Raw genomic sequence first — 26,010 nt, 5'->3', positions numbered from 1 at the left:
GGACCGGCACCGGACCGGACCGCTCTGTTTCTGATTACTGCAGCAGCACAGATACATTTATAGGGCTGGATGTGGTGAAATGTGTGCTGATGCACTCGCACTGGGGGGGGGGGGGGCACCTTTCAGTTTAGAATGATGGCGAACACATGGCATCCTTCAGAACCAGACTCTAGAGTAGGTAATGAGCTGTGTGCTGTACGGACCGGCACAGGGACAGCTTGAATCATACGTAACCCTTCCGGATGCTGCTGACAGGTAACAGGGAGGGCCCCCCCTCACCTGTGTTGAGTCATGTGGGGGTCGAGGCCCCGCCTGAACAGGTAACCTGAGCGGAACCAACAGAAGGTGGCACGGCCCAGATTCTTCTCCGCTAGCAGCTTTGAGTTTCACAAAATTCGATGCGACGTCCATGCGCGCGAGCAAAGAAAACGCTGGTGACAATCGGAAGAGTTCAGCGTGTGTCTGAGAGGGAGAGAAGAAAAACGTGGTACATGTGTTAATTATCCGTCTAAACTCGCTTTAAATGAGATGAAGTGATGAAAACCACTTGACACATGTCCTGAATTCCTGTCGTTACCCTGGAATTTGGCCCCGACTCGTACTCAAACACAGCGTGGCGTCATTTTCCTACTCGGTGGCCATCAAATGATGGTGGAACCTGTGTGGAAATGTTCTATTTCCTGCAGTTATTCAAGTTACGGTCGCGATCGTGGATTCTTTTATCACATTTCCTTAGACGATGCTGCTTTTTACACGACATTTTGCTCCTCGTCCATTTCTTTTTTCGGATGCCGTGAATAAGAGGAGAATGAAGGTGCCGGGGTCATAACCACGCCGCCATCCCATAACCAGAAACGACGGAGCGTGTGGCGGCGTCGCAGCCCGTCCAGAGATGCTCCGCTCGGGTCCCCCGGGCCAAGCGCCAAGTGGCTGAGAGGACTTGTTCAGAAGACATGCCTTTGTAAACACACATGAATCTTTTGTGCTGCTCCGCCGTCACGCCGCCCTCTCCCTGCACACTCAATAAACTGTTTGTTCCGAGTGTCTCTCTCGCCTTCATGCACTCTGCGTCGCTTCGGCTCCCCGTGCCAAGGATATGAAGCGCCACTCTCGCCCGCTTTTCCTCTGCGACGGGAGGCCGCTCAGAGCGTCCTCGCCGCCGTTGTTTCAGTCCGTTTCCCTCCGAACGCTTTTATCGTTTCTTCCAAGCGCCGCGTCGGGGGAGAATCAAAGATCTGTTGCTAGTTTGATGCTGCTAAAACCCAAACCCCGGAGATACGTGCAGTTAATATGTGAAACATGCAGCGAATTAGAAAGAACAGGGTGGCGGCTCGGGTGACGGAGGACGTGCCTGTGAGTAGAGACGATAAGGTCATGTACCGCGGCAGGGATACCTCCTCTCCGCTTACCTCGCTAGTTACAGAATTCATGTTAAGATGCTTGCCTCTTCTGTCTTTGAGGCTTGGATATTACCACAGTAAATTAAGGCATCACTTTTTGAGCGTTTTAGACATTTTGAGGGAGCAGCTGTTGCTAAATTAGGCTCCATCCTCAAAGACAGGACAAGGAAACTGAGCCTGTTTCCATTTTGACATTCCTGTTTTGTCTGGTTTCAGGTTTGTCTTCCATGTTTAATCACAATGCGGCCTGAAGGCCGGTCCATGACCCGCCCATTTGATGTGCGCAAGCTACATTTGTTGGTTGAAAACTAGTTTTAGCCGCTATATTTGCAGCGTCTGGATTTAACCCTTAGTGGTCACATGGGTGTGATTATCTCCTGACCTGAACTCTCTCTTCTCCTGTCCTGTTCAAGGCTTTAGGTCCACGCTGCTCCTTGACCCTTGCTAAAGTAAGCTGCTTTTAATTCATCAATGGACAGAAGTTAATTGCTGTGTCACAACGTCACACATGCAACAGAGCCGTTATTTTGTGGGGTGTAAGGGTAAGAAGATTAGAGGGACCAGATGTCTGAATGTTTGGATTTAGCTCAGACAAGCTCGGCTCAGACTGACAGTGAGAGAAATATGAAACAGCCTTTATGACAGTACCTGCTGGTGGGCGTCCGGTAACCTCAGGTCGACAGCCCTGATTTGAGCCTGGGAACCCCAACCAACAGGTCCAAATCAGTTTTTCGAGAAGAGAACCAACACATAATTCTATCAAAAGAGATGTGATGACTGTTCTCTTCTCAGAAGCCCAAATATTAAATACAAACTGAGCTGACAGAACATAAATCTTGCATTGGATGTGATGATGCTTGTTGGAGCCACGATTTACTTTGTATTCATCTAATTTTTAGATGGGTTTAGATGGGGTTTAACCTAGGGATCTTAAGAATCTGAATATATGCAACACACAGGCCACAGTTTTCTGAGGCTGTAAGTTACAGCAATGCTCGTAAATACAGCAGGTTAGCGTGTGGTCGGCTGACATCAGTTGTTTTGGTCTTCCAGATGTCTGTGGAGATACAGGCAGTTTTAGTGGGGACCCTCCAGATCCAGGGTCTGTGAGGCACATCTGTCCTGAGATCAGCAGCGTTTGATCAGAAGCGTGGGGGCCTGTGGCTGACGCCCAACAGATACAGGAGACAGAGCATTTGAAACTGTCCACAGGCCAGAGATATCACATGTATCTCTCACCCCCCTCTTTAAATCCCCAAACCTTTAGCTGCCATCTTTACCATCCATTGTAACACCCCCCCCCCCCCCCATTCGCCTCTCCGTGTCGTTAGACGTGGCTGCAAACTTGAGATGCCACATTAGATTTGCTTCTTTTAGCACCGTGGCCGGTTTTGTTACTCCGTCATCTTGTTTCTCTGTGATGTAGCACCCCCCCCCCGGGCTACATTAGCCTGTGTTGTGGGCATGTCAGTATGTCCTTGTGTGGAGGGAGCATCTCATCTCAGATTGATATGGGGGTGGTCTCTGGATGGTTTAGATGACCAGGTAACTTGTGTAAACCGGAACATCGCTGAAAACGCAACATTTTGCACACAGTTCAAAGGTAGTCTTGGAATAAAGTGGGAAACAACTTTAGGACTCTAATGACTGGTTGGGACTGGTTTGTATGGTTGCACTGTTAAGATGAGGATGGCGCCACGTTCTCATCGCTTCCTTCTCATTTCCCCGTGCAGCACATGTGCCCATCTCTTTCTGACTTCATTGGTTGGGGAAGGGGTGATTTTCCCTCTCGAGAGGAGCACGACACAGCTCAGAGCAGAGAGCGTTTGAAATCGCTGTCCCGCCTCTGAATTTCTCCGTCTGTGTTTTCTGTTAGTATTGGAGCTGACAGCCTGTCAGTAGAGGAAGGGCTTTGAACCTGAGGGCTCCTCTATTTTCCTAAGGCTAATCGCTACTTCAGGACAGGGGGGTGGGGGAGGACTGCCCCCCTAAACAAACAGTTGCTGCTGTAAAGATAGGGTCAGCCCCTAACGATATAGGTCAGTGGGGTTTTTACAGCAAGGCCTTTGTGGAGACAGATGCCAGAGATAGACAAATAGCAGGACGTTAGCTGTCAGCAGCAACAACAGCTACAGCAGCAGCAGAGTAGCAGCAGAGTAACAGTAGTAACAGTAGCAGCAGCAGAGTAACAGCAGCAGTAGCAGCAGAGTAACAGTAGCAGTAGCAGCAGAGTAACAACAGCAGCAGAGTAGCAGTAGAGTAACAACAGCAGTAGAGTAACAGTAGCAGTAGAGTAGCAGTAGAGTAACAACAGCAGTAGAGTAACAACAGCAGTAGAGTAACAACAGCAGTAGAGTAGCAGCAGAGTAACAACAGCAGCAGAGTAACAACAGCAGTAGAGTAACAGTAGCAGTAGAGTAACAACAGCAGTAACAGTAGCAGCAGAGTAACAACATCAGTAGAGTAACAGTAGCAGTAGAGTAACAACAGCAGTAACAGTAGCAGCAGAGTAACAACATCAGTAGAGTAGCAGCAGAGTAACAACAGCAGTAGAGTAGCAGCAGCAGTAGCAGCAGAGTAACAACAGCAGCAGCAGTAGCAGCAGAGTAACAGTAGCAGTAGAGTAGCAGTAGCAGTAGAGTAACAACAGCAGCAGCAGTAGCAGCAGAGTAACAGTAGCAGCAGAGTAACAACAGCAGCAGCAGTAGCAGCAGAGTAACAGTAGCAGCAGAGTAACAGTAGCAGCAGAGTAACACAGCAGTAGCAGCAGCAGCAGCAGAGTAACAACAGCAGCAGTAGCAGCAGCAGGTCAGGCTGCGCTTTAATAGCTGCTTGTTGCAGGAGAGGAAAATGACTGCAATGATGTACAAACGGTGGCCTGAGCCCTGGCTGGTGTCTCCACTCCCCCCCCCCCCCCACCCCCACACACACCCCTGTCTTTAAATGATTTGTCAACACAACAAGCAGATATTTTGGGGACAGTCAAGCTTTGATTTTTTCCTACGGCAGCATAATCATTTCACCTGCATGAGGTTTTTATTTGGTGACCGCTTCAAGGGTCTTTTTTCTGCCTGAGGAGCCACAATCTCCCCCTCCACGTGCTCGCACCTTTAACGGCTTCTTAAATGTCACAGAATGTCAGGCAGGGGGATAAAAGCAGAGGACCTCCTCCCAGTCGCCCGTGATCCTCAGTGGCTTCCTGCTCCGCCACAGGGCTGCTGGGCAGGGCGCGCACGCACTCAGGTGTGGCCCAGATTTTTACCGGTCCAGTGGCGACATGATTTAATGCATTTGCTCCTAAAGAGGCGAGTGAGCGGAGCTGCTTGTCGGGGGACGATCTGGCTGAGAGCACAGCGTGCCCTTACAGCTGTCCCCTCTCTGCCTGCTACTTAGGAGAACATCACTCCGACGCTGAGGCCTTCTCCGCAGCGTGCCGTCCAGCTCCCTCACAGAGAGCATCATATATTTTTTTCCCCTCTTTGTTTCCAACTGGTTTGAAGTCAGGCTAAGATGGCCGTGTATTCCCCGAGGAGCGGACCACTGCCGCGATGAAATGAGCATCAACACTACTCGATTTTCCATTGAGCTAACCAGGCAGCTCATCTCCATTAGTGTTTGTCTAACCAGCTCCAGGATCTCCTCAGCTGTGATCTCCCCACAAGCCAGCTGGGTGTTATGTGTGTGTGTGTGTGTGTGTGTGTGTGTGTGGTGTGTGTGTGTGTTGTGTGTGTGTGTGTTGTGTGTGTGTGTGTGTGTGTGTGTGTGGACACACGCCTGTGTGATTTCTGTGAGAAGAGCTCAGTGCTCTGAGCCCTACAGCTGTAACAGATCTGAGTGTAAGGCCATAATGGGGCTCCGTTAAGCTCAACAGCGTGAGCCTGTATCAATTACGCTGCGGCAGCGATACAGACGCAGCGTGCAGCCTTCAAAGACAAAGACTTGCGACCGCCCAGTGCCTCAGTTCCCCTGGCCACAAAGTCAGCTGGGTAACTTTCAGAAAACACACCCTCGAAGAGACACTGATAACAACGGCATGACTCCATTATGAATATACAAATTTGGGCCCTGACTGCACATCACACGAGCTTTATGTATCACTACGACACGCTGGACGTTCTAGAGAGAGAAGGAGGGAGCAGCGAAGACCACGGTCTCACATCTCGGGAGGAAATCTCTGTGCTCTCCGCAGAACTCTTTTGAACTGAGTGGACATATGGATCTAGTTGCTGACCTGGAGACCAGCAGTATGGATGAGCTATAATCCATGTAGATCTGTCTCTCCACGTAACCTTCTTCTCGATACCTTTGTACCGCTGCCTTCAATACGGCTCCAAAAGCCAGCAGATTTCTCAGAGGAGCTCAGCAGTGGAGGGAGTCTGAAGGTAAAACGGTGATGCCCAAGATGCACCGTGTTTTCCAAGACTCCTGCAATAACTGTCAGCTATTCAGCAGTGTGTGTGTGTGTGTGTGTGTGTGTGTGCGCACGCGCCGCTTGTGCGCGTGTGTTTGAGAGAGAGAGAATGTGCAAATGAATGAAGGTAAATGGCAGGGTATGAAGCCCTTCCCATCGTAATTTCACACTTGTCAGCTTCTGTGAAAAAACTTCACCTTTATGTGAGCAGAGCAGTGCCAGAAAATGTAAAGACGTCTTTGTGTTGTGGGCAGACGCATGTTTTCCTTTCTTTTGCTTTGAATAACACAGAATTTACGGCCCTTTCATTCCTGCTGATGGAGGTCCAGCTAAACACTCCAGGAACTGACTCAGTTTCAAGTATTGAGCTCTTCACCTGTAAATGCAGCAGAAGCTGCTGGAACTGCGTCCAGACACTAATAAACAATATGAGACAGCACCCAAATGGAGCCCTTCATACACGTTAGGACAAAGGCGCCACATTGATGGCTGTCCTCTTCTATTGCCAGATAGAGTCAGACAAGGATGAGCTGAGCAGATGATCAGAACATATTAAAATACACCTTTTGGTGCCATCTTGGTTCCCCAACTCTGACCCTTAATGTCAGGGACCCATCCTTTGTCTTCATAAGTCATAATTATATTATGTCCCCATAGCGAAATTGTGTGACCATAAATATACAGGACCCAGAGTGTCAGGCAATGACAAGAACTACAACCTTAATCTGGTGAGAAAGGACCCCTGAGCAAAGGCCCAGCTTCTGACGTGCAGCCAACCACAGTGTGGGTCAAATGAGGGTCTTCCCACACTTTATTGAAGAACTTTGGATTGAGAGTAGGGTTAGGGTGGATGAAATTATGCATTATAAATGATGGCTTGATGTGAAGTGTTTCATTAATAATCCTCATACATCAGTCAGGACCCAGAGGTACTGAGGAGGATGAAAGGCTGCCGTGGTTCCTGCCAGGCTGCACATCCGATCATTATGATCCAGTTTCTTTAGGAATTTATTCTGAGAATATATCAGGTTCACAGGCTTAACTGGGAGGACAAAGAAACGTAAAAACGCAGTTTGTCGCAGTTTGATCTGATTCCCACTTCTCTGAACCCGTGTTTGCAGTTAGGGTTTGATTAAACATCATTGCAAGGCAAAGTGAACCACAAGCAGTGTGTGTGTGTGTGTGTGTGTGTTCCATTTTCCCCACAGAAAGGGTAACTTGGTGTCCAAACTATAAGGATATTACTCTTTTCAATTTTCCCACTTTTGTTATTTTTATTTCCAAAGTGCAGTGAGCAGGTAATAAACCTGAAACCAGAAAATCAAGGTTTCACTCATGTGCATATAAGCACAACTTTCCAGTATTTACATACACATTGCATCATATTCAAATATCAGCAGCAAATGAAATCTTGAAACACATTAATAACATTCAAAGTAGCAAATCCCAAGCATTTATGTACGTCTGAAAGGCAAATGTGATATAGCCCAGCAGCCCCAATAGCCTCTGTCTCTCCAGAGGAAACACAGCTGGACTACAGCTCCCAGAAACCACTGGGCAAACCAGGAAGTAGACATCCTCGCTACAAGCTGGTCAAACAATCAAACATTCCAAAGCAAGGGAAAAAGCAACCTGAACAAACATTAAAGCTTCAGAAAGACGGTCAAACACCAAATCCATCTCCGTCAACAACATCACAATATCAATATTTAAGTTTAGGAGCATGGAGACAATGACAGTACCACAACTATACCAAACAAACCCAAGACTTATCCAGAACTTATCATTAGCTTTACCAAGTAGACCCAACAGCTCCGCAGGAGCCACCATGACAGCAGATGACACAGCCAGCAGAAAGTAAGAAACTCAATAAAACTCACCCATCAGCCGGACACCAGGTGAGAATGTGGACAGGTAGCAACTGAAATCTCCCGCTTCCTTTTCAACCAGTCAGAAGGGTCACATGGGCACAAAGTGCAGACACTATTTAAAGTGACAGCGCTCATTAAACTAGCCTAGCTACCAAGGATGTATCGGCCTTTTAGTCAATGAAACCATTTTATCCCTTAGAGGGAAATAATTAGAGAGAAGAATTAAATAAATAATTAAGGAAAATTAAAGATGAAATAGGACAATTCCACAAAACACAACAGTGTGTGTGTGTGTGTGTGTGTGTGTGCAGGCCTCAGCAACATCTCTGCTGTACCCGTAACACGTCGTTAAATGAGCTACCTGCTAGCACAACTCTCAACTCTCTGTAATGACGAGCTGCCTGAGGGAAAATGGTCGTCCTAAAAAAGGATTTGATTGTGAACTTGAGGAGTTTTAGAATTGCACATTTGTGTTCAAGCAGCCACTGCAGAACCCTGTAGAAAGAAAAGTTAGCTTCAGTCCTGGTCCTGTAACATTGTGCACGTCAGTAAACACTGAACACAATGAAAAGAACAAGCAGAAAATGACAGAAATTCTGTCCAGCTGAAAACCTTTGGTTGGGTTTGTGTGTGTAGGCACATGTGTGTGTGTGTGTGTGTGTGTGTGTGTGTGTGTGTGTGTGTGTGTGTGTTAGAGAAGGGCCGATGAAGCAGAGCGCAGGTAAGTAGATGAACGCTATGAGAGCTTCTCAGGGGCCCTTAAACAAGCAGATTAAAGTGGTCCTGTTTTCTGATCGGGCACAGGGAGAACACTCTAAACAGCCACTGAGGAATTGGGCGGCTTCTGGGAAACCTCTCAGCTCCAGCACTGGGCCGTGTCTCCCACTAAATAATACAGAGAAAAGAACAGGCCGTAAACAGCAAGGAACAAATGTTTGCGTGCGTGCGGCCATCCATCCTGCAGCCACGGCCACACTGGCTCTCACACAGGTACACAAAGAGGTGCGACACACCAGTGAGCATTATTCACATAGCTGCCGCTGCCAGGAACCAGGAGCAAACAGCCAAACACACACGCCGTGTGCACTGCAGTCTCCAGGAGGCAGAGCAGCAGATAATGAATGGGCCCCTCACACAGGCTCCGCAGAAGTGTCACCGCTGACTCCAGGACAAGAAAAAAATGTGTTTTCAGCGAAGGAAAAAAGGGGAAAATGACCTTATTCCTTCTTTGTGTTCGCTATTGTGGCGGCCAAACAAAGATGAGCTTAAATTTAGCCCCCCATGATGTCAACACAAACACCTGATGTAAAGTTCACCTTTAATTAGGTTCCCCCTCCCCTCACAACCCCCCCCCCCCCAAAGTTCATTTCAATTAGTCCCACCTCGGCCCCGTGCTCGGGTCTTAGCGATTTGTCAATGCCTCAACTTCTCCGCATCGCAGCGTTAAAATGTTTGTGTGTTCTATGTTTGCATGCATGCAACTGTTTATGGTGTGTGTGTGTGTGTGTGGGGGGGGGGTCTCTTGCCCTTGACATTTCCTTCTTGGTCTTATGATGAATTGCAGCGAGGTGTTCACAGATCTCAGCGTTGTTCCCAAACTCACACTGAGCACTGAGGCGTCATAAAAATAACTGCTCCAGATCTTTCTTTGTGTTCCCTAAAATGTTTGTCAGAAATAATAATTCTGCATTAAAAAGCCTCTGATTCTTCTGCTCGGACCAAAACAAAGAGTCAGAAAGCAGAGCGACGCGGCCTGTGTGTCACCTGCGTGACCCTGAAGACGTCTCCTGCGTCCAGTCACTCGGATCGGAATCTACCTTTGGAACCTTTGGAATTTGTCTAAAGATGTTCTGAAGTTTTAAGCGAAGGATCAGGAAGTTCTGAAAAGTAAACATGTTTTCTCTCAGCGAAGATGAAGAGCGACTCTGTTGACGTTCTGCGGCTGTCGCCGCGCGTCCTCCCCGTGTTTCTGCCTCCGGCAGCGTTCCGCAGGTGCTTAGGCTCTCTTGTTTGCACACAATCCGACTGTGATTATTGCCCCCTTCGGGATTCCGCCGCACCGGTGCGTCTTTTTCACAAAGCGGCTTCATTTGCATAGATTTTGCCAAGAAACTCTGAAGATTTGATGACGAGTCCAAGATAAGCAATCACGGCGTCGGCTTAAGCGATATTAAAGCTAACCGCCAAGCAAGATGGCTGAGGGAATGTTCAGAATAAATTGGGCTCAAGCAGCATTTTCACAATTTCTGGGATTTGTTTTGGATAATAAGACCTGACTAAAGTTACCACATATTTAAAAATAACCTTAACATTTAAACCTGTTTTAGAAAGCGTCTTGCTTGAGTAGATCCCTTAAATCCCATCAGGACCCCGGAACACGTCTGGAAACGTTAGCATGATGACGCATTCAAAACCAAGAGCAAATGGATGTTTTTAATGAGGCCCCGTGTTTGACTGTGCGCTTTATTTCTGCAGACGGTAGAAAAGGTTTCTCGATTTCTTTATTTATTTCACCATTTGGTTGTTGGGACTTTTTTCTGCTGAACCCAGCTGCCCGGGCCCCGCCATGCAGAAAGGCCCAATATGGCTACGTCTGAAAATCGCAGTCCGGGGGCCGCGAGGAATAAAGCGGGAGGAGAGGCGCCCAGCAGAATCCAGCAGGATCCAGCAGAATCCAGCAGACGATGGCTCCCAGCGGGCGTCATTTGGGAGCGCAGAGGCTGCTTTTCCTCCGCGGTCGCTCTGGTTTTTGCTGCGTGGTGAGCAGGTTGGAAGGCTCAACCCCGACACGGCTGCTGACACAAACACTCAGGGAGAGCTTTAACAGCTCTCTTAACATGGCACCTGTTATTGAGCCATCAGGCGGGGGGGGGGGGGGGGGGGGCAGAACAACAGGGTGCGTCTGAATGCTGGAACGCCTGGAACTCAATTGTAATTTCAGGGCAGCCGCAGACCTGAGGGCTGCTGGGGAGGCGGAAAAGCCCCTGATCTCCTCCGGCTGTGTTGACAGCACAGCGTACTTTAGCACTTTAATCATTAACGACGCTCCGGTTAAACTCGTTCTAATCAAACCCAACATATGCCGTCGATCCGCTGGATGTTTGGCTGTCGACAGCTGGAACAGCTGCATGTTGCTACATCAGACTTGAGACGCGTCTCTCAATTTTTGGGAGGGGGGGCATCAAGTGATTAAGACACAGATTTTGTCTCAGTAATTCTACTGCATTAATAAATTATTAATAATTAATGTTGACTTTTAGATTCAGTCAGCCTAAAGTGTTCTGTTATGTAATAGATGGTTACCAAAATAAAAGCTTATTCTCTTATTGTAAATATAGAGACCTTTACTCAAATATTTCTCCTTTCCTACCCTAAAGTCCCACAAACCCCATTGAGATGTCACCGTTTGGATCCATTGTTCTTCAGTAGTTGGAATTACAGTTTCTATTTTAAAAAATCTGTTTTTTTGTGTGAGTTCCGACGTCGTAAAATGAGCTAATAGCAAGAGAAGGAGGCCGTCAAAATCCTTTTTAACGAGTCAAGAGGAGGAAGAATGCGAGCTCTTGTTTTCCGCGCCTCGCTCGGCGCTCATCCGTTGGAGCGGCCGTCCTCTGCAGGGCCTCGGATTGTGTGTGTGTGTGTGACGATGGTTGTAATCAATCCATAATAAAATAACAAAACATAAATCTGATTGTGTTGTTCCAACAATTTTAATAACGCAGATTTAAATATTGCCGCGTGCGCCGGAGTGATTTATCGATGAAAAAGTGCCATCGAGTTTATATCCACCACCTTCCTGGTCGGCGGCCAATAATACCATTAACTGCATTGTACAGAGTCATTATGTGATGAGAAACACAATAATAATCGCAGGACTACAAACGCCCAATTTCTCCCATTGAGCTAATCACTTTTCCCTGCATTATTAGCCCCCCCATCCCATCCAGCCCCCATCCCGCCCTCGCTCACTTTGTCATAAATCCTGCGAGAGGCTGGGGTGTAAATCCCTCAAGCTGAATTAGCATTGTAATTTCTAGTATCTGCGTAGGCTTTGCCTGGGACCTATTCATCTGCTGGGGACAGGTGCTATAGAAACACTACGCTGGGGATGGGGGGCTGGGGACCCCACCCAGGTCAGATCTCGTGTGGAGAGGAAGCCAGGGTTGATGAACAGTAGATATGAAGTCATGGTCATTTAGAGAAGAGCTCCTGAAGCCTCTAATCAGCGTGACGGATGAACACTTGAACGCTTTCTTGTCTTTTATTCGTGGGCTCTCATCACGGAGGACGGCTGCAGGCCTGTCAACGCTCGGCGTCTGCGGGGAAATAATCTGACGTTACGAGCTTGTCGCCGCCAAACGATGACTAGAGAGAGGGAAAGAAGGCAGAGACTGACGGGAGCGGGAGGGGGGGGCGATCAATCCAGCAGCCCCGTCTCCATCATGTCATCACCTGTCAGCATAGATACAAGAATAAAGGTTTGGAGAGACCTTCCGGAGCTACGCTGCAATCAATACTGTGGAAATGTTTACCCAGACGTCACTGACGTGTGTGACGGGGTTAAACGCCACCAGCCCACATGCACAACCCCCCCCCCCCCCCACCCCACCCCTGGAAATGAACACGGGAGCGAGGGGAGACGAAGCCAGAGCTGCTGGTGACAGCGTGGAAAAGGCTGGTCCACGTTGGCCTGAGGCGCTGCAGAAAGCCGGTTTTACCGTCATCGTGGCATCAACCGTTTAAGATAAGCTGCTGTGGTGGCGTTTCAGAGAAGTTCCACCTTTACGCTTAAAATGTGTGAACCTCCTGCCAGCGAGCTGGTGGGTGGGTTCAGAGCGCGGCTGCCTCCTGCACGTCCCAAAAGCCTTCTTTATTTGGAACACAAAAGAACAATAACCAGGTTACAACTATCGGCAGAGTGGAACGGCGTCTCTGGCCCGTGGAAAGAGGAGCGTGATGGTGATTCCATCTCTGCGCCACCACAGGACGGAAACTTCACTTCACTTCAAAAAAGTGATGTCACAGGTGAAACGAAGACAGAATGAGCCTCTTTGGTTTCTTTTCTTTAATTCTCAAGCCAGCGTGTATGTGTGGGAGGGGATCGTTACATGACTGATGGCACCCATCAGCATAGTGCACGTGTTGTAAAACTGTCGACCGCCGGCAGATTGATTGACACGGTCAGGCCTTAAATCAGGGCTGCAGAGAGGGCGGGAGCGGAGCTCTAAACACATCGTAACGCCACACATGGAGAGATGAAACAGGTGCATTCAAGAAGCTGTTTTTGGTTCTCATCAAACCTGGAGTGAAGCTGTAATACAAACGCCAAGCGGCGCTAAGAAAAGCTGATATATGGCGAAGGAGCGCTCCCACGTAATCTCCAGCAGCTGTTGATTCAAAGGGGAAAACTTTATTCGGGCCAGATGGCCTCAGTCAGTGGCAGAGCGAGAGAGCTGACTCCGTGGGCTCCAGCCATGTGTTTTTCCTCCTGACAGAAATTAAAACGGTCGTTTGTTTGTCACCGCTCACTACACAGCTTAAAATGTAGCAATGAAACGTTGCTTGGCGATAATGCACCATAATTACTCAAAACGCCTGTTCTGGATCTGCAGCAGAGGGGCGACAGAAGGAGCGTTTTACTCCCATTAGATTAACCGAATGGAGAGAAGGAGGCTGCTCAGAACCCCCCAAAATCACAACAGCAACTTAAAAAAAGGCTGCTTGTCTTCTTGCTCTATAAAAGGGACGATCCGTGTGTCACATGACCCCCCGCCGCTCCACACCTCAGTGATAAAGGAGCGCTGGATGGTAGCTTGAACCTGAGTATCTCTGCCTCCAATCAGCTGTAACAAGCTGTAGTGGCGCAGCGGAACAAGCACCAGAGTGTGATAAATGTATTTATTTTAGCGGTCTGATGGGTATTGATCTCCTCCGAAGCTCTTCCACAGGCTGCCATTGGTGGACTCGGGACAGGAAGAGCGTAGGCGCTTCGTCACCGCCGCACACATCTTCCACCGCACAAATGAGGTGAGCAGCGCCGGAAGGTTAACAGCGGCCTCTGACTGCCAGTTCCACCTAAAATCAGTCATTTATCGAAAGGCCGAGGCGGTCCCAGCCACCGGTGCGGAGATGAAAAAGCAAAGAATGACAGAAGTTGAGTCACGGCGATCTGAAACTGACACCGTGAGCAGAAAAAGTAGTAACCTGCTCTTCTTTTGGTGACGTTTCCGTGAATCCGGCGTGAGTAGGCTGGAGGCTGACGCTGGAGTGAGACGTGACCCGTGGCGTTTGACTCAGTCCACCGCTTGAATCACACACAGAAGAATTCTGACGGCCCAAAATGTCACAGGCCCTGTTTGTGTAGTTTCTGTTGCCTTATCTGCACTTTCATCCCCTCGTTTCGCTCCCTTCACTTCAGGCCGTGACTCACTGCCAAACTCTGTTCAGATCCTGCCAAAATATTCAGCTGTTGTCTTTTTTCTCAATAATACAAATGATTTCCACAGATCTTCGATACGATGAGATAATCTTGTTCATCGTGCAGGTTTGAAATGAATGCAAACTTTCACCAACCCTGTAGCAGAGAAATCATAAGTGTGCGACCTAAACACACACAGAGCACAATTAAAGGAGGACAAATGCATCGTGCTGGTCTGAGCTCAGTGCTGATTGCTGAGAGCCGCTGGTTTCACCGTGAGGTTGACAGTGCAGAGACTGTTAAATGGGACAGCAGATTGCGAAAGACCGAATGAGCGCGCTGCCGTTGTCTCTGCGGTTTGGTCTATAAACAAGGGATCTGATTGGGTAATCAGTGACTCCATTCGGGGCACTTTAACAGTAAATTTACCCCAATGAAATGGAGACAGCGGTCCGGAAAAACCGCCACCTAGCTCGTACGATAGGACGTCAGAAAATCAGAAAGTTCTCATTCTAGTAGTTACGTGGTTACGGACGCTCGCGGTCTTTCTGGGGCCTCAGATTAGAGAAGCTACTGAAAAACAGAGCTGATGTTGTTGCTCTTACAGTGAACTATGAGAGGACTGTGCACACCGACAACCGCCCACATTTTAATCCACAAGTTTTGATCCACTTTAAGCGTCTGTTATTTTACTGTTCAAAGATGCTACATGTGTATTTTTGTCTGGGCCATTTTATAAAAATGCTGTGCATCATCATGCTAAAGCTGCTCAGGGCTACGTTCCCGTGACGCTGCTGCTATTGTGTTGTCTGCGCGCCTGTTCCAGTAACCCTGCAGCAGATTTCCAATATCCCGAGTGTGTTTTTCCATTTTTCATAGATCAAGAGTTCACTGGCTTTTTAGATGAAGAGTTATCAATATCATCACAGGCATCAGCAAAATCAGAGAGTGACACGTCGCCACGCGCTCCTTCCTGGTGCCAGCATCAATAATTCATCCCCAGCTCATACACTAACTTTATTTTTCAATGCATAATTGAGGCCTGCAGAGTTTCTTCGGCCATTTATACGTCCAGCAGTTTTTACACAATAAAGGGAGATGTCCATTAAGCTTTTAACATCTTAGCTTTTATTTTCCATACTGTGGGAGACAGAGGGGACGGGGTGTGCCGGGGTGTGTGTGTGTGTGTGTGTTCCTGTTTTAACCCCTGTTGTGTTAGAGGAGGCTGGTGTGTTTAGGAGTTGTTTTCTGCAAAAGCCGAAGAGGATAAATGATCTCAGAGTGATGCGGTGACGATACGAGCAGTTACAGACTCCACATATAAAAAGTGTGGTTTAGAGAGGAAGCGTGTGTGTGTGTGTGTGTGTGTGTGTGTGTGTGTGTGTGTGTGTGTGTGTGTGTGTGTGTGTGTGTGTGTGCGCCAACATCTCTGCAGTACATATGAAGTGTGTTTAAATATTTTGACAGCATGCTACTTTAAACTAAAAGCCTCCTCTGTCCTCAGACAATATGAACAGTTTCACTGTGCAAAATCTTCTGCACTAATATATTATATAATTAGGATTTATTATTTTAATTACACCTTAATCTCTAAACACACAGGTGCCAGGGTTACAACTCTCTCAAGTCAGGCTGCAAATTTCCTGTTTGCAAATATTTATTGAGGAGAGCATCCTGAGAGGGCCATAAAGGGGAAGGGCAATCATTAAAGAGCCACGAAGAGCCTCCAGGATCTGCCCCGCTGTCGCTGCGAGCAACACGGACCAACGAGCCGCTAATCAATTAGTTACCCCCGTATCAACAACTGTCGCGGCAGCGATATGGTTCTTTAAAAAACAACCAACGTAATTTCTCTGAAGACAAAAAGCTCCTGATATTTGTGAACGCACGACTGCTCCTGATTGCTTCATGCTTTAACGACACACCGGAGAGCATGTTTCAGGCTGTGAAGCTAATCAAGCTCAAGAGGGCAAATAACAGAGCAGAATGCTGTGAATATTTCTTCTTTCTACAAATTACTTCATCTCCCACTGGCACTCAAACAGCATCATAGCTAATTTGACAGCAGTGCAATAATAAAGGATCATACTTCTAGATTACTGTCCTTATATTGCATCGGCATCGGGGGGGGGGCAGCGTGGCCTTTTTGGTTCTTCAGCACTAATTACATGTAATAGGGAAGAAAAAGTGTAATTAATAATAAACTATAACTAAACCCATAAATGTCTGTTATTAACAGAGGTCACACATCCCTCTGGTTAGAAGTTTGACCACGGCAGGATTAATAGTGGCCACTCACGCGTCACCAAGTATCTGCAGCTCTTCAGTGTGACATTTGAACAAATATCCATTGATGTTCGGTGCATCAGGAGCCCCGAAGTTCAAAATGTGGTTGTTGAGCAGCAGGTAAAATGAAACGTTCTACTTCCTGACTGCGTGCTCATGTGGGGTGAACTCGCTGAATCGGGATGGTTGTTAAATATGAAACGATGGCGCTCTTTATGCTTTAAGGTTGTGCTGGAGATGAGTTTAACACGGAAACCCCAGGAGCTTAACAAGCATCACCTCAGCTCAAGACTCTTTTAACTGCACTTCCAGATCTAAATATACATGAATGTTGGGTCACTGGGAGTCTGAATTAAAGGGGCGCGTGCGTCTGTGTCTGTGTGAAAGAGAGCGACAGAATAATCTATGCAGCAAGCAGTGTGTGCACGGCTTGGGCCTGACATCAAGGTTGCTGGTTTAATTGAGGCTGTGCTGGACCGGGGCTGAGAGAGCAAGCAGAGGAGCATCGATAAACTATGAAATGGTTCCAATATGCCCAGTCGATGGAGCTTTGTGAGCAGCTCCCGTGGGCCTTTGATTTTCCTCTCAAACAACAATCCCGAACCTCCGCTCTTCAAAGACAAACTCCATCTTTGCTGTTATTGTTGTTGTTGCCCCCCCCCCCCGTGTTTGACTGATGTCACTGGGGTCGATTTTATCCACGTCCATAAAGGCTCTCCCACACTTGGATCACCCAGGAGACGGCTCCTGTTGGTCTGTGCAATGGCAACAACAACCAATAAAGGTCAATCTCCCATGGTAATGGCCAATTGGGTTTGTTCCCATTATTGGCTCTCTAAGCAGTGGTCAACAGATGGAGGGCTGGCATCACCCACACAACTAACTCTCCAAACCTTTAGGGGGCTTGGCTGCGACTCCCCCTCAGCGCGTGTTGTCCTGTACATCAGTCCTTCGCGTGCGGCTCTTGCATAAGGAGATCCGTCGCTGGAGCGTCAGAGGAGCGCTGCCAGGGAGGGATAACCGTCTAACCGTTTCAGCTAATTGCCTCATTAATGATTCACCGGTGTTAGGCTGCTCCAGCACTTCGCTGTGGGGAGCAAATTGTTCTGATTGGTTTGCCTCTGTCAATTATTGATGAGGCAGTGAGCTGAAGTGCTAACACCTGGCTTTGGAGGTCCAAATGGCCCCACATTCCCATCAAATACTCTGTTATCACACACCCTGGGAGCACATTTGGTGTTGAAGGGCCCAGTCCCAGCTTTGCTGTCGAGGGAGGGCGGATGAAGCTACGCCCGGCGGCAATGGCACTGATCTTGGTTGTGAGGATATTGGCTCAACGCTGTTAAAAGAAGGTGGACATAACAGAGACATGGAGCTGGGGGGCAGGTATTAATGTGGGGCGACAGAAGTAGCTGCTCGAAAACAAACAAAAGCAGGAAGCGTCTGAGCCGAGAGCCATAACCAATATTTAGCCACTCCTGGGCGTCGATGCCCTTCTGCTCTTACTTGGCTTATAAGTTCTTCACATTCTAGATGATGACTTTTAACATTGGTTTTAGCTCTGAAAAAAACTGTTTTCTGGGAAATTTCACACACAATGTTTGAAACTGTACATATCATGATTTAAAATGTATATATGTAAAAGCAGAGCTTTTATCAATCCAAGAGTTGGGATTCACTGTAATTATCGCTGCTCTGCTTGATTTGGAGATAAAATATTCTTTTGAAATGACAAGAAAGTCTTCTGCAGGATGGTCCACATCCCACATCAGCGCCCTGTCCAGCAGAATCCGTCCGTAGTTTCAAGAGAAACAGAAAAAATGAATAACTTTTACAAGATTCTTCCACTGGACTGACGGGTTTGCACTGTTTCCAGATCTGTGGAGAATCAAATGTTGTCTCGTCGGGTGTAGACACCCACCTTTACCACCCTCTGCTATTGGACCTGCAGAAAGTCCTGACAGAGCTCCACTCTGGTCCTCCTTTCCTCCACCCTGGGCTCCAAGCTGCAGGAATGCTCCCGGACGGGTGACGAAGAAACCCCAAAAGAGCAGAAAAGATCTCTGATTGTACTTTAAGAACACTGACCCGGCGCGACCACCGCGCTGGATTTACCCCTCATCTCTTTGGCCTTAATTGAAGCTGAAGAAGAGCCCCCCCATGCTGACGCCACTGTCACTCTGGATCTCAGCCAAGTCGTCTTTGCCACGTCCACTCACAGGGTGGTCACTCCGTCTCTGTTTTTACACTGGCGCTTGTGACAGCAGAGCCCCCCCAGCCCCCGAAAAACACTGGCTGTGATTCACTATGCGTCACCTTCGAACCCTGCATGGCGGGAGGGGGGGAGGGGGGGTTTAGGCCCGAAACAAGGGTCCTCAGTAGTCCGCTGTCTCATCGTGAACTCTGCGTGAGTGTTTGTGTGTCTGTGCACAGTCGTGGATGAATTATGATCTGAGTCACACTTTGATGACTGATCTTCCTTGTTCCTCTCCTTGCTTGCCCCCCCCCCCAGTTCCACAGATGACCTACCTGAAGGATGGCTGATGACATCACAGCGGATGACCGAATTGCACGAAGACTCCTGCAAAGCACAACGCTCCAAAACCCCACTCCAATGAAGAACAAGAGAGACGACCCCTGAGACACCTCGACACCCCCACAGCGCCGTTCTCAAAGGCCTCCCACCACCCCCCTGTTCCCCTGTGATCTTTTACCTCCAGCTTTTTGCTACAAAATACAGAAAAAACAAAAAATGACAAAAGCCCCTGAGATAATTGACATCAGAGAAAGACACAGCAAGGACTATTTTTTTGGCAGCAGGATCAGCGATGCATGTTACTGTAAATAGACTATAAAAAGGTCCTATTGTTACTGCTAACATGGGAAACAGGCAAGTTGTTCTCGATTTCGTAAACCTTCATGGTGTAGATAGCGTACTCACAGTATTACTATTGTTATTATATCTCCAGAGACCAATGTAATTACCATTCCCTTTATGATTTTCTTGTGCAGTTATTTGGACTGTAAGCACTGGACCTTGTATTCTTCTTCTCCTTCGCCCCATGATGATCTGGTCTTCCTCTCTAATACTCTCAAAACTACTTGTAAATAGAGATGAATGATATCAGCATGGACCACGCTGTTATGTATATTCACGGCTACCCTAATCAGTCAAAACTCTCAATATGTAGATGTTTTAGACAGCCTTTTTAAAGTACTAGAAGGTTTGTTTTCTGCTAGTTGAAGAGGTATTCTGAGGTATGTAAACGCTCTTTCTACGTATTGGAATAGATGCTTAGTGATGTTAGCCGCTGTTTATCGAACCATATTATTTTAATATAGTATGTTGGAGGAGACTTGGAGGCAGCATTTACAGGTTCTGGGTAGAGTGAAGCAGGCAATTCCCCTCAAAAGTCCAAATCATTTTAACATGAGTCTTGTTTGAGACGTCTTCATATCTGCCTTTTATTCTTTTCTAAAGCAATATTTCCTTCCGTCTGCCAGCGGGAGGAGCTGCTCTCAGGAGGAGCAGATCCTTTTAAAAGTTTGTTTTTCGGCAGCGGAACCTTCATCTGCTACCGACTGAAAAGAACCACGGAGCAGACTGAGGGCGGATGAACTGAGAACATCGCACGTCACCCATTTAGAGGCGACGACAATGCAAACCTTTGCATGGACACCAAGGAGAACAGTGGATTACCGAGCATGTCACCTTCGTCGCCGTGCATCCCGCTCTACCTCTCAACGCTGCGGCGCCGTCCTCGGTCCACGGGTCTGCTGCATCCCCAGATCCTCTCGAGGACAGCGTCACCCACCCATGTGGGGGCGGGGCACTCTGACAGCATCGTACTCACACACGGTCACAAACAGGTGCAGCCCAACTGAACCTGCTGTGTGCACACTGCTGTGTGCACTGCATCATCTCAGACGCTAACGTGCATGTGCGTGGAAATGGAGCAACGCCATTATCCATCAGGGTTGCTGTAGGAGTCGTCAGTGGATTGTTGCTCTAAACCGGTGCAGGCGCTCAGTTTGTTTTACATCTGCACTTTTCTTTGGATTGACACTTTATTCTGAAGGTGCTCCTACCTGGCCACTGATGTCAGGCAGGGCCTGGGCCCAGTGAGCGTGGGCAGGGGAAGCGAGCAGGGGGAGGGCAAACTGGGGCGCTCTAATTAAGTGGCGACACACAAAGTGGCACGGGGCATCCTGCCAGCAACTGTCCATTCATCCCGTGTCAGAAGAATTCATACATCTCAATGAGTCTATGCACTGCCAGAGAGGTCCGAGAGCCACAAAGGGAGGCGACGTTTGGCTGAGAGGACTTGGCCACACTGACCAAAAGTTGTGTTGAACAATCCTCCCACTCTGGCCGACTTTAGCCTATTCTGAGAGGAATCCACTTTGGAGACTCCGCCCACCCTAAAAACACACGTTTAACCGCGCTTTGATTGCGCTCACGGAGATTCTTGCTAAGATTTGGATGTTCACAGATGTTTCAGGTTGATGTGTCTGTGTCTTTAAAAGCTTTTTTCCTGGCAGTGACCCTGCACAGTGAGCGTGAACATGCGTAGGATATAGAAGCTATAATACCCGATGGTATACACGAGACATGAAGGCACATCCTCTGGATTTTCTCCCTCATGCATACATACGCCATGCTAATCTAAATGGCGAGGCTGTGTGTAAACAGATCGTCGACATAATGGGATTGTTCAGTGTGCAAACAATAAGCTGTTAGCGTAATCACAGGTCAAAGATATATTACCCAGAGGGCTTTGCTGTAGGTATATTAACATGATGGATATGTGAGAGGGGAGGGGCAGGGATGCAGAGGATATGGATCTCCACCGCTTCAGATTTACTCCCCTTTGGGGCCTGTTCACCACCTTCCTCTCCTCTACCTCCTCCTTTGACCCCCCCCCCCCACCGCCCACACACACACACACCACACACACACACACACACACCACCCACTGATGTTTCCACAGCACTTGGTTCCTGTGGTTATTTCATGTTCTCTTTAAATTCACCTTCTGATCATCTCCACCTCAGTACGCAGCGTAGGTCTACAATTAACCAGCTGCATAATCGTGTTTGATTAAACTATGAGTTTTCCCGTTGAGGCGATTCACTCATGCCTGTAAACAAGACCAGTGGAGGGACACTGAGACAATTTCAACGTTATTGTCTCCACTTTATCACCCAAAGCGCAGCGCTTTAATGTCTAATGGAATAACAGCACACAAGCAGCGAGTTAAGATGAATCCTGAGGAGAGTCCACGCCCATTATCAACTTATCTCTGTTTCTTCTGATCGTCCTCTAAATACGTCCATGAAGTCCCGTCTGAATGGGCCATTAGCACTAACATTGCTGTGTCCAACGTGTTCTGGACCACTGGTGCAGAATCACTGGTGAAAAACTAAACCAGAGGCCATCAAACATCATGTAGGGTTCCTATAGATGGATAGAAGATGCGTCAACACGCAACAATGGCTCAGGAAATCTGATACATCAACACCTGCAAACACATTTAAAATCAATAAATTGACCCCAGGTTGGTAATTAGCAGAATCTGCTCAATCTTCTCAAGAGACACTCAATTTGGTGATACTTCATCACACACACACACACACACACACACACACACACACACACACACACACACACACATCTCTCTGTCTGTCTCTGACACATGCCAGCACAAAAACACCCCCTTCTTGCGTGTGCAGGCCTGGTGGGTCCCTGCTTAACTGTGACCCCGAGTTAGTCATTTGCGGTCTGTGTGAAGGGTCAAAGGTGAAAGGATTACAGTAAGCCTCAAGCCCAGCTAACTAGTGTTTACAGAGTATTTAAAACCAAATGTTGCATGCACATTGATCGTGATTTGAGCAACTTTAAGAAAGAGAGTAAGAGCAGACGAGGGCAGGCCTGTTTGTCACACAGCTGATAGCAAAGGTGAGAAAATAGCTTCTAAAACCTCATTCCGACCTCATTTTGGCCCGTACGCTAATGTGTCTCCAACGAAGATTTGGAAATGGGTCGATGGGAAAACCAGATTAAGCCAAAAACCTCGAAAACAGAGCAAATGCTCTTGGACAGCTTCAGCGTGATACCGCCGGAAAAGGCCGCAAAGTAAATCTCGACCATCGGAGTAGGAAAGGGATGCATGCTAGTCCGTTAGCAACCAGGAGCCGTGCTGAATTTGACTCCGCTTTAGAGATAATCATCCAATGTTTTAAGAGGCTATTAACCTTTTATTAACCCGCACAACTACAGAAATGAGTAAAATACAAATATTCATATCATGTAGCTTTTCCGCTCAGTCGGTGTGCCATCTGAGCCTGGTTCTGCTGGGGGGGAGCAGCGTGGTTTTGAGCGTGTTCAGAAGAAGGGAGATTAAAGAGGAGCTGCTGGGATGTGTGCTGTTCTCCCTGCTGTGAACCGGGTGTAATCCTTCACTTTTAGAGAAGTGAAAAGTTTGCAGAGTCCAGAAAGTTGAGCGCGCATCCCTTCTGTCCCCCTCCCACAGAGTGGAGAGTGTGACACAGCAGGGGGCAACCATATGTCATCAAAGGACTCTTCAAAGCTTTTTCTCTTTTGTCCGCGCGCTGGTGCCGTATCGCCGTGCACACCTGACAAAGGCAGGAGAAACGATTATGCAGCTCAATGAGCAAACAAGGGGAAATAGGAAAAACTGTGGAACGCATAAATTGCCTTTTAGGGGCCACATATTTCCTTTTCTGGATTTGCATTCCTATTTTCCTGCGCACTGTTTTTATTCATTTCAAATACGGTGCTGGTGCACAATTAAAACTGTCGCTCCCCTCACAATGAGCCTCGGCTCTGCTACCAAAGGTTCATTTGAGATCGGCCCTTATTTCAATTGTGCCCCAGTAAATGTCCACATTATCTCCCACATGGGCTTTGATGAGGGGGAGACTCCATTATTGTCAGAGGGGTCATAAGCTGCGGTAACGGCTTCTGGGGTCTTATTGCTATGGCGATCAGCCCCTTGCCACTTGGCCTCTGTGACCTCAGTCAAAGATAAGCTTTATGGGAGAGCACATTAACATGCTCCTGCAGTCAGTCTCCCCCTTTTTTCAAAGGCAGTCCAGTGAAATAAAGCTTTTATGGACCCCCATTGAGGGGCCGAAAGTGCCGCTGATTGTCTGCATTAGACAGTGAGTGAAAATAAAGAGGCGGCTCACACAAAACCGTGACGTTGTACGGTGGAATGGGGTCATCAGCCAGATGAAGAGGCGAGCGAAGCTGGACCATCAAGGTCTCGACCCGTCCTGGAGTCAGTTATTTACATTGAACATACGTAGCAAATGTGCGTCAAACGTTTCTCGAAAAGTCAAAAGTGCTGGTCGATGTGATCTCACTCCTCGACTCTAACGGTGCCGTTATCTCCGTCTTCCAATCTTGTCCTCCTTTACTGTTATTTTCATTCCAGTGTTACGTTGGTGTAGGTCTGCCAGCGCGGGGGGGACTGAGATCAAAATAAATAATTAAGCACCCAGACGTCACCGCGCGCCTACTTCCACCCCGACCACGGGTGAGAGATCCTTTCACCAGGTCCTGGATGGATAGTGATAGCCCCGTGTCTGTGCACACATCTGGGAGCCTCGGTCGTCCCTGGCAGATCGAGGGAAGAGAAAGATGTAGCTCCAGCCTAATGTCCTTCTCTGGCGCTGTGCACGCTCTCCCCTATTTGCTTTTCCCTTCACGGCACAGTTAACATCGTAAATTAACCTTTTCCAGCCCCCCCCCCCCCCCGCTTAGACAGCCTTAGACAAAAGGGGAAAAAATAGATTGTCGTTACGCAATGCAGCAGCACCGGTCAGAGACGAAGCCGCTGGAGGAACGGGCTTTTTTTTAACTCCCTTTTCTTTCCTTTTTTTTGCAACCCCAGTTAATAAACAACACATTTGCTCCTTCTAACAGATATTCTATTTGATGTGCATGTCCTCTACACTCTGCAAATCGATATAGCTACGCTTTCTGTTCCCCATCCAAGAAATGGAAATGAAACACATGAAAGGAAACGTGCGGTTGATCCTTCTCTTCTTCATTCGAGTCTGTAAATAGGATGTAAATAAGAAAACAGCTATGCATGCTAATATACAAGCAATTTGTTCAGGTACTTTTGTAATCCAGACTTCTCATATGGCATGTAACGATAAAGAGGAAAGAAAAAAGAAAAAAATCAAACACGGAAAAAGAGTAAATTGTGGTTTGTAAACGACTTCGACGCCGGTAAATAAATGTCCTTACTCGTAATGTTTTCTTACTGATACCTAATGCATTAGCCTGCCATTTACTACAGTGCTGTGCTCATGTTATCTTTTTTATGTTTCATAAGGTTGAGCTGAGGCAAACTGGAGCATAAAGGACTATAAGAGGGCTGAGAGGACGAGAAGAAGGATGCTTGTCTGTCATACTGCGTTTTTATCGTCTCTGCATGTTTACATGCATAAATTAATGACATGTCCTCAGTAAATAGGACGCCACGTCAAAGCATTGCTTCAGTCCAAGACACCAGCCCGTCCACCAGGACACCGACCTGACATGACGCGCGATTACGCCTCAAACCAAATTGCTGAAATTGGCATTTCTAAATATTAAAGTTTTTTTTTTTTTAAGAAAAAAAACTATGTCCACCGAAAAGAGAAATGTCGCCATGCCAAAATTGCCTCCGCCCAGCAACTCAAATGTGACCTTTTATGACAACGCTGACCGAGTGAGATGTTTTTTGGGGTTTTAAGAGAATTTATTTTCAACCCTGTGGAAACCACGTTAACTCACCAGGCGCTCGTGGTAGTTGGAAGTGTCGAATTTTTACCCTGTACTAAAGATATTTTAAATTTAATAAATAATTATTGTACCAAGAATGATGTGTGGTTTCGGCTGGACCCGGAAAGAAGTGTTTCAGCTGCTCCATCATTTGGAAGGTGGAAATAAATGTTGGCTCCAATAACGACGGAGGGGGGAGGAAACGTGACAATTACACACCGAAGAAAAGGCCGTTAAATCACGACACGTAAAGAGCCTGCACTCCATTTAATTTAGTTATTTTGCCAAGTGAAGGCTTTTGTTTGATATTTGATGTTGACATTTGCGTCTTTAAAATAAGGATTAAAAACAGGCCCCAGGAGGACGTCCATGTCTGTCCCAGAGAAGAAGAGTCGTGTGTCTCCACTCATTATATCTGCAGTAGTCTCTGAAACAATGACCTTTGACCTGCGGCTCCCAGCAGCGACAGACAGAAGACAGAGGTTAAGTTTCACTTCACCTTGGTCTTGGTCGGAGAGATTTTCCTCGTCTCACCACAGATCCTCTGTTCAACCCTTCAGGTATTTGATGCTTTATTAATAGTTGTTGCGAGGGTCATTCGACTCTCCTCATTAATTAAAAGGAGGTGGAGATTTTCTTCTCCCCCTTTTTTAGCTTTAGTTTACAAGGACTGATTCAATTAGCTGTTTCATGATGACCCGAGGCTCAATCAATCGGCAGTAACAGCAGCTTCAGCCTCTTCCCTGCTCCGGTATCAGCCTCACCGGTACACATATAATGAGGATTTATATTATATTAATTAATGCGGGGACACCCCCATTCCT

At 47.5% G+C, this 26,010-nt stretch overlaps 1 protein-coding gene across 1 annotated transcript in view; it reads left to right on the top strand.

Annotated features, from left to right (window-relative positions):
* mafa (MAF bZIP transcription factor a) overlaps positions 1-25,284 on the top strand; it is a 58,595-nt gene extending 33,311 nt beyond the window's left edge. The window contains exon 3 of the mRNA XM_057019577.1: positions 18,899-25,284. The gene's annotated coding sequence lies outside the window, so the exon portion shown is untranslated. The remainder of the gene's footprint in view (positions 1-18,898) is intronic.
* The last annotated feature ends 726 nt before the right edge of the window (positions 25,285-26,010 follow it).

Source organism: Takifugu flavidus, chromosome 2 (genome assembly GCF_003711565.1).
Source record: "Takifugu flavidus isolate HTHZ2018 chromosome 2, ASM371156v2, whole genome shotgun sequence".
Taxonomy (NCBI): domain Eukaryota; kingdom Metazoa; phylum Chordata; class Actinopteri; order Tetraodontiformes; family Tetraodontidae; genus Takifugu; species Takifugu flavidus.
Note: the sequence above shows the minus strand (reverse complement) of the source record. Positions and strands in the feature narration are given on the sequence as shown.